Below are 14,370 nucleotides of genomic sequence, written 5' to 3'. Positions count from 1 at the left end.
TATTGCACTAACAACGTCTTCAACCCTGCGGCACACTTGTAGGAGCTGGTTTCAATGCTCGAGTGGACTCTCCCCATAGACAGAGGCTCTCCATATTCCATTAATTGATGAAACGACACCAATTCCCCATGGGTTAAGAGTAGTAGTGCCAGGTACCCATCGACTCGAAGTGTCTCCACTCCTCGACTAAACATGTATGCTGGGCCCATGTTGAACAAGTATCTGGGGTAAACTAAATACAAAGCCAAGAGCAGATTGATGGGCATGCCCAGTATCTCCTGCACGAAGGCTCCAAAGATAGTCGCCGTGGTGCCGAACATTCCTGCCATGAATTCCTTCTCCCAGCAAGGACTCAAGAACTTGAGAACCTCATAATCCCTCCTAGTCCTCAATTCACCCTTGGCGTGCTCTCTCCAGAACCCTCCAATCGTCACTTCATTGGCGGCCGAGACAAATCTAGCCACCGTCATGTCTCTTGTTTCGGCCAGCTCCAGTTGTTTCTCCAGAAAACTCCAGACTTGTTTCACGAGGGGTGGTGCTTCCTCCCTCGTCTTGTTCGTGGCGTTCTCCAGCCTTGGCGTCAAGAATGGCCACCAGCCATTCTCTTGAGTCAATCGATATTTCATCGATTCTAATTGCTTCTCCGTCTCGGCCACATTTCTTCTCTCGTTACTGGGACCTCTAGACTTGCTGGTGGAGTTTGTGATCTTCACGTCCATACTCCGAAACCACAACCTGGCCGTCAATTGGCTTATCGCCGGGTGATCGTCTCTGATGACTGGGCTGAACTTGAGTTGCCTGGCAAAGTTCGATATCTCTAGCAAGAGCACCTCATCTAATACGATCAGGATGTCGGCTAGTCCATAAAAGCCCCTCAGTGCATGAGATATGTCCGCCCATGCCGCCGCCAATTCTGACTTGCGAAGCCTCAGGTTCGATGGCTCCAACTCCCGATTGGGGGCTGCCATTAGAATCCGCCATTCATTCCCTTCTGCTATCAGGATCAAGACCGAGTACACGAATTGTAGGGCGGGTGGCATATTCGCGTATCCAGGGGATGTGGTAAACACCACCTTCGTCTTGGACCCAAATCTCGAGACAACATTCTCTTGTACTTCATTCATCTCCGCAAACAACACCTGAATGGCTTCCCATATCTTCCTCGATGGCGGATTTTCATCGCCCTTCAGTTGCTCAAGAAGTCCCACCGCGTGCAGGTGATCATTCATTCCTGCAAACAATAGCAGCTCAGGTTCACAGGGCATCTCTGACTTTATTGCCACCACCAGAGTTAACATCTGGTTTAATTCAGCTCCTGGCAAAGAGTATATCAGAGTCTCCGGCCAGAACAACTTGGGAGACGTTCCTTCGAAGTCCGACCCCGCCACAATGACTACTCTCGCAGCAGCTGGATCTGCTCTATCATAAACTGCCAGGGTTTTGGCCAGCTGGGTGCTGCCACAAGGCTTCCCGTACCTGGGATCTTCCGCCAATTTCGAGCCTTCGTAAGCGGCATCCGGCAATTCCATCGATCCTGGATTGAGTAGCTTGTCCACCACTTTCAACTGTGCCGGGGTCGCCAACCTGATCCTGGCGATGCTCGTTCGGTGCTTGGGAGGTTCTGTTATAAGTCCAGGACTCCCCAGCAGCTTGAGAGGTCGGTAGTTAATGGGTCCCATGATCGCTTTTGTGGGAATTCCAGTCAGGTCTGTGGTCTCCATCAATTTCGTTCTCGAGAAGTGCGCCTCATGAGCTTTCAACCAGTCCACGCAATGATGTCTATTCAAATCCTCGTGCGACACTCGTTCAATCCCCAGGGTTTCCGCTAATTCTCGCCTGCATTCCAAACTCTCTAGGTCATGTTCTTTCACCTTCTCAGGATATCTCATGCTAGCGGTCTCCATAGACCTCTTTTCCCGCTTGCTCTCTGCCACTACCACTGAGGACATCGCCGAGCCTGGAGGTGTTGATGACATCACCTCCTCAGATTCCATTGGCGTGGCACTCTGCAATCGGGTCTGGATGCTCCTCGAACCGTCTCTAGCGTCAACTCTCGTTCCCAAGCGACCAGACAAGGCCCTTGAGGCAAGGAATGGTGGGTTCGGAGGTGGTCCTAAGGTAAATTGGGCTGTCTCTAGCAGATCCGACTCTAGCGTGTTTATGTGTTCCTGGAAGACGTCGTTTAGCCACTCTGCTCCCCGTGGTCTATCGAAATGGATTCCATCATTGGAGGTGTCTTCAGGGAATCCCTCTTTCTCCATGCGCTCTGCCACGTCCAACAGTCTGACAGGGAGCACACTCTTGCGATGGATATCTCGGATCACCTTGTTTAGGTTCCGCACCTTCTCGTTCATCTCCAAGGCATGCTGATCAAACATCATGTTGTAGGGGACCGTACATACTGTCAGCAGGATGGGGTCCATCTGGATCCTCAGCTCCTCAAGAAGGCAGCTCATCTTGTCGTACAGCCTCATTATTTTCCTCGCTTCTCCCCTTGACACATCGTTTGTCCCGATCATCAGGGTCACCGTGTATACTTTAGTCATCCCTAGCATGTCCAGGGTTGCCAACAGCTGTGGCGTGGCAGCTCCAGCGAAACTCAAGATTCCTGTCTGCCAATGCGACTGGATCCGGGTCAACACCCGCACCAGGCTGTCCCCTATGATTAGGTGAACTGCACCCTCTGGCACACGAGGTGGCGCGAGATACTCCACCCAGGCTGCATCATGGAAGCAGTCCCTCCTGGCTCCCTGTTCCGCACTCCAATCCAGTCGATTGTGCCTGTGGTACCTTCCCTCTGTATTTTTCTTATAACTCGAGATCACGACGCTCCTGACCGGCTGTTCCCTCCAAGTTGGGGGAAGCTCCGGTCTTGCCGATCTTTCACGGTTTTTCTGTTGTAATTTCTCGCCTAGCTCTTTCAGGCGCGATGAGCCGCCACTCACCTGACTGTCGCTCGAGGTCGAGGTTGGGGTATATCCCGGCAGCACCACATCCACTAGTGGACGCACAGGTTGTGTCTCTAGGCCACGCAAGGAAGGCGTCGCGTCATTCGGTATCCAGACTTCCAACCCTTCACTCATGTGTTCTCTGGCCTCGCGGTCAAGGTTGAACCGTCCTCTTGCCCTGGGAGCTTCATCCACCTCCATGCGCGACTCTGGCCTCGAGCTGGTCACCACTCGCTCGTTTGGTCTGGCTCCCTTCTGTGCGTCAAGCTCACGTTGTCGCTGTTCTATTCTCTCCAACTCCGACTTCAGTTGATCACGATTCGCGGCGCTCTCCCGTACCCTTAGTTCCTGCTGATGTTCAACTTTTAGCACCTCAAGTAACCTCAGAGTCTGATCTCGCTCGTTGACTGCCTGGTCTCTCTCCAGCTGAATCTTCTCCCGATCCAGCTTCGCCTGATCCCGATCGAGGTTCGCCTTGTTCCTTTCCTTCTGCGCCTTCTCGAGCTCTTTCTTTAGAACACCCAGATCCGGATATGCCTCGGTCGTCTGTTGCGCTCGCGTCATCGACGGCACCCTACTCGAGCCCTGGCTTGTAGATCTTGCTGTTGGCCTAGTCGGTAGTGGGAACTCCCCTGCGCCATATTCAGTGTTGTTACTCAAGCCAGGATTCCTTGCCAAGTCAAAGCCCCTTACTCCTCCATCCACGTTCCAAGACAACCATCTGGTCTGTTCTTGGTTTGATATACCCTCGGTGGTGTACCCGATCATCAAGACAGCCTCCGTTGCAGACTCCCTGCACTCACCCTGGTCCTCCAACTGGAGGATGGCATTCAGCATCACCGCCATTCTCTCGTCTATTTGGGTGTAGTCCAAGTCCCTCAGGCGTCTGTACAGCTCATCAAGAGTGGGCTTCCTCAGGGCCGCGGGCATGGATTTCCAGAATCGGTCTGCCATTCTTCGTGACTTCGGGATGTATATAGGTATGTGTTAACCAGCTCAAGAATTACCCAACCGACTTAAGTATTACCCAACTCAAGAATTCTCTAGAAACGTTCCCTTGCAAATACTTGCCGTGGGTGCGGATTATCGCGAGTTCAATCAAGATTTCCCTTTCTGTTTCTCGATTCGAGTATAGTTGGATTTTCAACTTTGTTTTTCAAACTTGATCTGAAAACAGAAAGCATATTAAAACCTCACATGTCATATTCCTAACCTAGAGGCCCCCCTTTTCACCAGTATGGTTAAAATCTTATCATTTTCATATCACTTAAAACAATTCAATTGGAATTTCCTTAAAAGCATGCAGATTCATTTTATGTTTTAGCACCGTTAACTCTTTTTTAAAATTCAATTGTCATGCCAATCATATCTTAAGATCCCTTTACATGCGCCGCACCCCAGTACCTAACTCAAGACTCCTCCCTCACACCCGACTCGATACCCCCATGTACCCGACTCAGGCGATGCTCAAGTAGTACTTCTTATGAAGATACACCATTATCTCAGTTTCTGCAAAGACCACATGTAGGATAGCGTACAATTCCCTTGGGCTCAGTTTGCCCCTGTTTGGGTCATACACCGGCATTGAGACCTCTGTTATCCCTCTTTCAATCATGAAGTCTCGTAATCTTGTTAGTGCCAATATCACGTGTTCGGGATCAATTGTGTTCCTGTCATTGACCCTCGTTACTAGGAAGCACAGATATTTGCCCGGGACTTGTGCCACTGACGGTGGAAGCGCTGCCATCCCTCCCAGTCCTGGTCTCTGTCTGAACAGAAACTCTACATTCTGGTACTCTCTTTTGAAGTCAGCTTCCAATCTTGATTTGAAACTCATGTCCGCCGTGATGCAGATCGCGCTGGTCCTGTTTGACAGGATGAAGTCGCTATCCGTTATCATGATGTTCTCCGAGTATTCATTGGGTATTTCGAATTTCGTTTTGAAATTCCGACCTATAGTAGGCTCTGGTTCTTCTTCCTCCAGTTCCAATTCGCTCGTTTCTCTCACTTCCTTGAGCTTCTTTATCATCAAATTTTCGGTGTGGGTAAGTCCTACCCCCACTCCCCGGACAAAAATATTTATCGACGTCCCCGTCGATGTTGTCGGGTCTGAATTGTCCTGAGGAATGTCCAGTGGCCTGTCTGTTGCCGTCCATCCGAAAAGAGGGTCCTCTGTCTTCATGTAATTTGCACCATCCACTCTAGAATCCTCAAGTTCGTGTTCTCCCTCCTCTCTATCTCACTCTGTTCGAGATCCGTTTCTACTTCTGGCGTCGAGTAATCATCCTGCGGATAATGACCACCATCGTCAATGACCTGCCATTCCTCTCCGGCTTCCAGTTCGCCTGCCTTCAGTAATTCCTCGCCCAAATTGTCTGGCTGTATCTTATCGATCAAGAAGTCATCCCCGTACCTGTTGTACCTCATGCCGGTGCGTTTACGATTGCCACTCCTGGTTTCCGGTGGTGTTGGTCGATCCGGCTCCATCCACTTCGGCACCTCGTCTTGCTCCGGGTCGTTCCAGTCTTCTTCTACAAATGATCCTGCATCAGACCCCCCTCCTATCTTTTCATTGTCGTCCAAACTCAAGTTCTCATTACCATCATTTTTCTCTCGAGTACCTTTCTCATTCACTTCACACGCTGGCTCTACCACCAGGTACTCAAGACCCTCGATGTCCTTCGGTATGCACCAATCCTCTGGGGACGGGACGTGAGGCTTCAGATTTTCATAATGTGCCGCTCGCCCAGTACTCAAGCGATAGAACCGTCCTTGTTGATGAACCCCCGTTATCATGAATGGTCCCCTCCACTTCTTGAGTAGTTTCTTTGTTCCCTTGGGCGGTATTACATTTTGGAAGAGCCACACGTATTGGCCCACTTCATATGGCTTTGCTCTTAATATTTTTTCGTCGTATTTCCTGCGTTGCCTCATTTGCGCTTGCGCCGTGTTCCTCCTGCATAGCTCGTTCAATTCCTGTTGTCTTTTGATCGCTTCTTTCACGTATGCCTGAGGCGACGTCCTTTTCCCCTCGTATTCCGGGTAAAAGAATGTCAGAGGCATTGCTCTCTCCCTGCCCGTCAACATCATGAAAGGACTGATGCCCGTAGTTGAGTGCTGTGTACTGTTGTAGGCTCCTACTACCTGTGGCAGGTATTTGTCCCAGTCCGTCATGTATCTTGAGCAGTACACCCTTAACATGTTGACCAGTGTCCTGTTTTGTCTCTCTACCAACCCATTGGTCTGCGGATGATAGGTCGTCGAGTGTGCTTGAGCAATGTGCGATCTCTTCATCAATTCTTTTGTCAAGTCTCCCACAAAAGCTTTGCCGTTGTCCGACTGGAAAGTCATTGGACAACCATACCGCGATATCCAATGCGTTATCAGATGATCACATGTCTCTTCGGCCGAGGCTGTCTGGCACGGAACCGCTTCCGCCAACTTTGTGAAGTGATCTATTATAACCAGTATCTGGTTGTATCCCGATTCTGTCATGCAGATTTTTTGATGGTCTATCTGCACCACTTCATTGAACTCCGAGCTCTCAACGGACTTGAGGGGAAACTTCATCTTCCTTGGGTCTTTTACCTGGAGACATGCCAGGCAGGCATTCACCCATCTCTCGCAAGCTTTTCTCATTCCCGGCCAATCAAATCTGTGAAGTATCCTTTGTTGTACTTTGTCTATCCCCTGGTGACCCATCTGGTCGTGTGATCTGAAAAGCACCTCTGTCTGGTACAATTGTGGTAGTATGATGAGGTTGTGTTTGTGTAATATCTTTTCCTCATCTCTCCTCTTGCACGCTACCACTCCATCAGCTGTGTGATAAAGTAAGTCTTTCTTTTCTTTGTAGAACTGGCTCAAGATCTTGTAGCTGTCTTCCTCAAGTTCCCCCTTCTCCTTGACCCCCGACTGGATCCATTTGGAGAGGTTACTTGTCATTTTGTCATTCTTTTGGGCTCTTATTAGGTCTGACAGCCTATATCTTGCCTTGACATGCTCCTTTAGCGCCATGATCTGTCCATTCATCTCACCAGGGTTGTGGATGTCATCACTCAGTTTCACGCATATCATCCTTTTCACGATTTTAATATCATCTTCTGGCACCAGATTCGTTCTGATGTTTGAGTTGCATGATAGTTCCCTGAATGGTTTCCTTGCGACCGCAATTTTCTCAAGTTCCTCACCACCTCGCATCTCCTGTATGTCCATGTTGTATGTTCCTGAAGATGGATCCGTCTGTAACTCCCTGTCGTGGTGCCTTGTCTTCTCTTCCGCCAGTATCATGCACAGACTGTCCTGGTTTTCGCTGCTCTCATCCGAGTCTTCATCCCATCCTTCACGCTCCCCGGACAATTTTCCTTCTCCGGTTCCTTCTTCCGTGAACCTGGAACACTCCCCGGACTCTTGACCTAGTCCCAGGTGTTCAGTATCTTCCTTGAACGTCACTTTCTTTTTCCTAACCTTGGTCTGCTCCAGAATGTCTTCGGGGATTTTGTCAACTAGTGACCGCACGACATCTTTGCTGTCAGTGACGCTTCCTCTTGATGAGTCAGTATCGTTCACTGTCTCTTTTCTCCGAAGTATAGTGAATTCCGGTTTCTCTTGACCCTTCTCCTGGATCACGGGCTTATCATCTGATAGTTTCTCGAGCAACCTCATTAAGTCATCATCTATCTGTGCAGTTCCTGCTTCCACCTGGTTAAGATCATAGCCTTTTGCCTTGAGCGTCTCCTTCACGATCTTCGACTTGAGTATAATCTCAATCGGAATCCTCTTGTTCTTCCTCAAGATGGTCTTCTCTGGAGGCTCTTTAGGCAATTCAGGATGATCTTCTATCGGTTTGCCTGACTTGTCCAGCCATCTCGTGAGTGGAAGACTGTCGTACGTTTCCTTGTCCATGAATGAGAAGCCATCTTTGATTTCAGGTCTGTCTGCTTCTCTTTGCTCTTGTCTCTCACAGAACTCCGTCTTCTTACTCAAGCGGTCGGCATTCTGATGTTTATCTCGCGTTCTATGCTCAATTATCATGTTGTATCCGTCCAAGCGAACTATCCACCTCCCAATGTAACTTTGGTCCATTGAGTACGTTTTCAGCCAGCTCAGTGCTCTGTTGTCGACTCGCAACTTGAATGGCTCACTGCCCAGGTATGCCCTGTATTTCTCGACAAAGGTAACCACCGCGAACATCTCAGCTTTCGGTGCTCCGTACTTCATTTCCGTGTCACTCAGGACTTTGCTCCCGTACGCTATTGGTCTCAAGACTGTCTTCCCAATCCATTCTTGTTCTTGGTGGAGAATCCCAGAAATCGCGACTACCGACGCATCCGTGTCCAGCACGTACATCCCTTTCTCAGTCGGCATACCCAGTACTGGTTCCTCACATAGCTCTTTCTTTATCCTCTGGAATGACTCTTCTGCTGCGTTGTTCCACGTGAACTTCTTGCCCTTGTGTCTCATTAATTGTTGCATCGGGTATACCTTGTCTGCATAGCCTTTGATGAACTCTCTATAATAGTTAGCGAAACCCAGGAAGCTCATCAACTGGTGCTCTGTCTTCGGTGATTTCCAGGTCAGGACTGCTTCCACGGCGTCCGTATCAGGTCTGATGCCGTGCTTGTCTACCATCCTGCACAAGTATTTTATTGAGTCCTTGAGTATCTCGCACTTTGATGGATGAAAACACTTCGTCTAGTCTCTCAATGTGGTCTTCCAGTGTTGGCGTCGCTATTACCCCGTCATCCACGTAGCACATTACCAAGTTGCCATACTTCTTCGTTACGCCTATCAGCGCGTGTGCCATCAACCGCTGAAACGTGGCTGTGGCATTGCAAATCCCAAACGGCATTTGTTTCCATTGAAACAGACCCAACTCGCAGGAAAACCCTGTCTTGTCCCTGTCCTGCTTCCTTAGTGGTACTTGCCAAAAGGCCGAGCCTAAATCAAGAGTCTTAAAAAATTTTGCATCACCTAACTTCGAGAGGCTCTCATCAATCCTAGGTATGGGATAGGCATCCTTCACCGTGACGGAGTTCAGGTATCGAAAGTCACAACAAAACCTCAACTGGTCGCCTTTCTTTTTGGCCATCACTACTCCACACGCCCACGGTGACTTGGATGGTTCTATCATGTCATACTCTAGTAACGTCTCGATCTCTTTTCTACACGCGTCCGATTTGTGTGGGGTCATGCGCCTCGCCCCCTCCCTGTGTGGTACCGCGTTTTCCTCAAGTTCTATTTCATGCTCAACGAAATTACAACACCCGATATCCGCCTTATGCCTCGAAAAAACTTCCTCGTTCCGCTCTAGTACGTCCTTGATGGCTTCGAGCTGTTCATCTTTCAGTTTGCCCCTCAAATGTTCAATCTCCGGCAGGACCGGTTTTTCATTTTGCATTTCATCTAGTGTGGGTTGCTCTGGAAAGTTCGAACAGCTCGAAAGACCATCATCCGTTTCTGACTTAAGTGATTTAATAAGACCTGAAGAATCTTTTATTTTCTGCAATCGTCTCAAGATACAAATTTTGTCCCTGTGATTGGGACAATCAACAACTTCATTTTGTTTTGAGTTCTCAATTGTTTCATATCGAGTTTTAACCGGTAAAGCATATCCCAGTTTCCTCCCTCTCTGTATCGTGATCGGTATATCAAGGGTATTCAACAAGACACTGACGCAGAGGCCGCTCTTCGTTATCGAAAATGATCTTCCTAAAACAGCAGCACTTTGACTATTAGGATTCGGAACTATGCACACTTGCTTGTTGTCACTTAGTTCATTGTAATTTTTCATCCTCAAACTTACGATTGCCGCTTCATTAGCTTTTAGCCTCACCCTCCTACTCAAGAATACCGGTGCTTTGTTTTCATTTGCCATTATTAAATTTACCGGTTTGATTGCGTACCTCCTATCCGGGTTCCGTATCCTGAACATTGCGTTATTTAGATCAATCGTTACGTCGAAAATCCTGATGAAGTCTCTGCCCAAAATGAATTGGTCAGATTCATCTAGGTTTTCTACCACGATAAAGCTCATCCACAGGTTACGTTCCCCCAAATTGAGGGCTATTATCGGCGTCCTGCCCAGCACCCGAAGGGCCCCTTTGTTTGCAGCCGACAGCCGTATTCTCGAGTCTATCAAGTCACCTTTGTCAAAGCCCATCCTCTCCCAAGTTTCGATTGGTATGACGCTCAAGACTGCTCCCGTGTCAAGCAACCCACGCAACTGAGTCTTTTTGCCACTTATATCCAGCACGTGCCCTGTCACATCTGCCTCCGTCCCGATGTGCATTGCATCTTCTTCAAGCATGGCGCAGTGTCCAATCGATCTCACTTTCAATTCTTCTTTCCCTACGTAGATTTGTCCAATTAGGTCTTCGTCACATGTTATCATCGTCTTTGTATAGATGTTAATCCCATCTATATTTAGCATCACCTCGTGTGGACCATAAGCTTCAGTATATCTGCTATCAACACGTACCGACTTGCTGCCCCCTCTCATGAGTAGTGCTCTCAAGGCTCTAGAAGTCGTTTGTGGGCTTATACAGCTCAAGTAATCTGCGTACACGTCAATGTGCATTATCGTCTGGTCGCTCGGTTCGCTCAAGTTTCTGGTTACCTCGTGGCCGCCCACTGTGATTATCGACAATATTCTAGCCCCAATTTTCGATATGCCGAATGGCTTTCCCGTCACCATTCTTACAGTGTTACAATTCCCCGTCTTTGTTGAGCCCGGTACAGCCTCTGGTGTTTGGTTCGATCCGGTTAATGCTTCGTTGAAATTCTGTCCTTCGATCTCCAGCTTTAGTCGTTGCTCTATTTCTTTCGCAGCCAGATCCTGTTTTACTTTGGCAATTGCTTCCGTCGCCGCTTTCTCATAGTTTATCTCTAGCGAGTTCCCAGCCGCGGACTCTATCGCACCATTAACATGTGTTACAGCTTTCACTGTTTTCGTCGGCAATTCCGTGCTTGGTGCTCCTAAGTTCCTAGATTCAAACTCGTTTTGTCTATTCCGCTGATTCTGCACTGCCGCTAATGCCAACTTATGTTTGGGGTGACTCTGGTCCTTGACCGCTTCCCAGAACAAGGGACAATCCATTCTGAAGTGCCCCTCCTGGTTACAGAAGAAGCATCTGATTAAGCCACTATAGTACTCGTGTTCCTCCATCTGGCTCATGTCCTCCTCATCTGGTGCATATCCTAGACTCTTCATGCCTTGTTTGTATGTTGTGCAGTCAGCCACGTGGTGATCCGCCGACCCGCAGTTCGCGCATGATCTGCGCTTGTCCATGTCATCTCTAGGCTTGTACCATGACGACCTCTGGGGTTGACTTCCCCCTTGCGTGTTCCTGTTTTCTGTATATGAGTATTTCTTGGGTTTCATCAGCATGTATTCCCTTGATTTCTGTCTCATTTCTTCTGGGGTTGGTGCGCTGTCTTTCGACAATGTGTAGTATGTTGCTAACATTGTCCTTAAGTCGTCACTTTTTACCCCATCAATAAACTTCGGGGCAATGCTAAAGTTTCTTCTGTTTGTCGACTCCTCTGGGTCACTCCTTCTTCTCAAGCTCTCGAGATCCTCTAGGAACCGATCTATTGACTCGTCGTCCCTCTGCCTTCTCTTTTCAAATCGCATCATCGCTTGGTGACCCTTCATGCCTGACCCGAATCGATTCAGCAATATCTCGAAGATCTTGTCCGCGGTATCGCGTTCTTCTTCTTTCTTTGCAACCACGCATTTCAATGCCGTGCCTTCCAGGTTACTGAGTATGGCTGTGCATGCTTGCCTTTCATCATTTAAGTTATCTTGTTCTAGATGTAATCTCATCACTTCCACCCACGTGTCAATGCATCCATCTGAGTCGTCTTTGAATTCTTTTGGCTTCTTGAAAGTTTTCCTTGATTTTCCGTCTCCCCTATCGCTCGAGTTAGTGTTCCTCGTGGCGAAGGCCTCTAGAGTCCTGTTCATCATCTCCCAAGTGCTTGCCCATGTCATGGCATCCGGACCTGCGTTGCTGCTAGCTGTTGAGTCCCCCGGACCACTCGTTGTGTTTGAATTCCCACTTTTCATGATTGTTTTATCAGCCGTTGGTGCTATGCTCACCGTATTCCGGGTTAAGGGCAACGGTGTCGATTGCCGTTTGCCCCTTTGTGGTTCCACAAAGTCAACTCTGGTGCCTTGCGTGCGATCCGCTGCCGGTCTTTCTTGTGAGGTAGAATTTCTCAAGATTGCATCCAATTTCGTCTGTATTGCACCTGAACTTTCGGCCTGATTCTTGCTCATTGTGTCCAGCCTCTTTTCCAGGCTACCTATTTGGCTGTTGACATCATCATATCGGTTTTTCAACAGTTGCAAATCTTTTTTGATGTTCCCTTCTTGTTCTTTATTGGTGGCTTCTACCTTATCTGTCATCTCCTTGAGTCTCTCGTCTGTTGCCTTAGCCAGGTTAAAATAACTATCCAGATACTCGTGTTTGTTGTATCTTAATTCTTTTCTTATTACTTCTCTGTCCTCTTCGCTGTGCTTCAGCTTTTTGTCGATCTGATTCAGTTTTGCCATCAAGTCACCTAGCTCAAGAGTAGCCTCTTCATGGTCAGCCGTTGGTCTTTCTTCGGCCGTTGCTTCTGCTTTAGTTTGTTCCTCTCTCGGATTGGCTTCTGTCGTCTTCGTGCTCACTGTCCCAAATGTTCGTGCTCTTTCAGCTTTTGGTTCTTCAGTCACGTTCTCTTTCGTTTTTATTCCGACCATCATCGCCAGCCTTTCGGTAAAAGATGTCTTTTTTACTTGAGAGTCTTCTTTCACCGTTTCTTCGGTGTTGCCTATTGCATCTTCCACATCGTCTATTGGTGAGAACTCTATGGGTTTCGGGTTTGGTTCTTCTGCATTGGGCATTGGAGTTGACTCCGTCGTCTTTTTCTCCAGTTCATCTACGCTCTGGTCTGGTGTCTCTAGGTCGATTTCGATTGTAGGCTCCACCTCTTTTTCCCTCGCATCTTCTCGCGTCTTGCTCTCGGTGCCACTCCTCGTGCTGACCATGCTAACTGAAAAGTTATTTCTTGTTTTGCCTGGGCCCCTTGATGTTGTTCCACGCAGCGACGAGTTATATTTCGTGTTTGATCCACTTGACCTTTTTTCAAGCACCGGTACCCTACTCCGTTTCATTATTCCTATTTACAATTTCCCTTATTTACAATTATATTATATACACAATTCTATTCTAAGAATAAAAAATTTTGTGGAAACAAATTCTTAAAAGAAAATATACAACGTGATAAAAACCTTGTTCCAGTTCTCTAAAATCTTCGAGTAATTTTCTTTATTCGTGGTCCTAACTGTACCGGGTTCCAATTAGTCTTGTTCTGTCTTAATCCTGTCTTAAAACAGCTTGTTGTAATTTTACTTCAATTTTTATACTGTCCTTAGACTTCCAGTTACCGTCCCTACTCTTCTTCGTACCGTCCCATGCTTCCTTTTACTGTCCCAAGACTGTTCGGTAATGTCCCAGTACTCCGTCAGTGTCCCAAGACTCCTGACCTGAGAGTAGTGTCCCAAGGCTAGTGTCCCAAGGCTAGTGTCCCAAGACCACTGTCCCAAGGCCAGTGTCCCAAGGCTAGTGTCCCAAGACTACTGTCCCAAGGCTAGTGTCCCAAGGCTAGTGTCCCAAGACCACTGTCCCAAGGCTAGTGTCCCAAGACTACTGTCCCAAGGCTAGTGTCCCAAGACTACTGTCCCAAGGCTAGTGTCCCAAGGCTAGTGTCCCAAGACTACTGTCCCAAGGCTAGTGTCCCAAGGCTAGTGTCCCAAGACTACTGTCCCAAGGCTAGTGTCCCAAGACTACTGTCCCAAGACTACTATCCCAAGGCTAGTGTCCCAAGACTACTGTCCCAAGACCACTGTCCCAAGACCCTTGTCCCAAGACCCTGTCCCAAGACCACTGTCCCAAGACCCTTGTCCCAAGACCACTGTCCCAAGACCACTGTCCCAAGACCCTGTCCCAAGACCACTGTCCCAAGACCACTGTCCCAAGACCCTGTCCCAAGACCACTGTCCCAAGACCCTGTCCCAAGACCACTGTCCCAAGACCACTGTCCCAAGACCCTGTCCCAAGACCACTGTCCCAAGACCACTGTCCCAAGACCACTGTCCCAAGACTGTATCAAGACTGTTCTGGTCCAACACTGACCCAGGACTTCTTTGGCACTGTCCCAAGGCTGTTTGACAAGTGTCTGAGCGGTGGGACTTCTCTCTTCTTCGTTATGGGGACTTCTTGATTCACTGTACCTTGTACCACCACTCAAGCTCTAGTAAAATTTCCCCAAAAGCCCCTTCTTAAAAGCCAAATGCTGACCCCCCTTTTTTCTTATTTCTTTTTAGTTACCTCTATTTCAATGTTCCAAGCAACTTGAGACCAAAACCTGTGCGCAG

The 14,370-nt window shown here is 48.3% G+C and overlaps 3 protein-coding genes across 5 annotated transcripts in view; all 3 read right to left on the bottom strand.

Annotated features, from left to right (window-relative positions):
* LOC134842399 (ubiquitin carboxyl-terminal hydrolase isozyme L5-like) overlaps nucleotides 1–9,426 on the bottom strand; it is a 445,222-nt gene extending 435,796 nt beyond the window's left edge. The window contains exon 1 of the mRNA XM_063858720.1: nucleotides 9,417–9,426. The gene's annotated coding sequence lies outside the window, so the exon portion shown is untranslated. The remainder of the gene's footprint in view (nucleotides 1–9,416) is intronic.
* LOC134842397 (integrator complex subunit 11-like) overlaps nucleotides 1–14,370 on the bottom strand; it is a 546,173-nt gene that overhangs the window by 423,254 nt on the left and 108,549 nt on the right. The gene's annotated exons all lie outside the window — the stretch shown is intronic.
* Nucleotides 1–14,370, bottom strand: part of LOC134842398 (5-hydroxytryptamine receptor 2B-like) — a 90,427-nt gene that overhangs the window by 34,958 nt on the left and 41,099 nt on the right. The gene's annotated exons all lie outside the window — the stretch shown is intronic.

This window comes from Symsagittifera roscoffensis, chromosome 3, assembly GCF_963678635.1.
Source record: "Symsagittifera roscoffensis chromosome 3, txSymRosc1.1, whole genome shotgun sequence".
NCBI classification, from domain to species: Eukaryota; Metazoa; Xenacoelomorpha; order Acoela; family Convolutidae; genus Symsagittifera; species Symsagittifera roscoffensis.
This window is presented reverse-complemented; position numbering and strand designations above follow the sequence as displayed.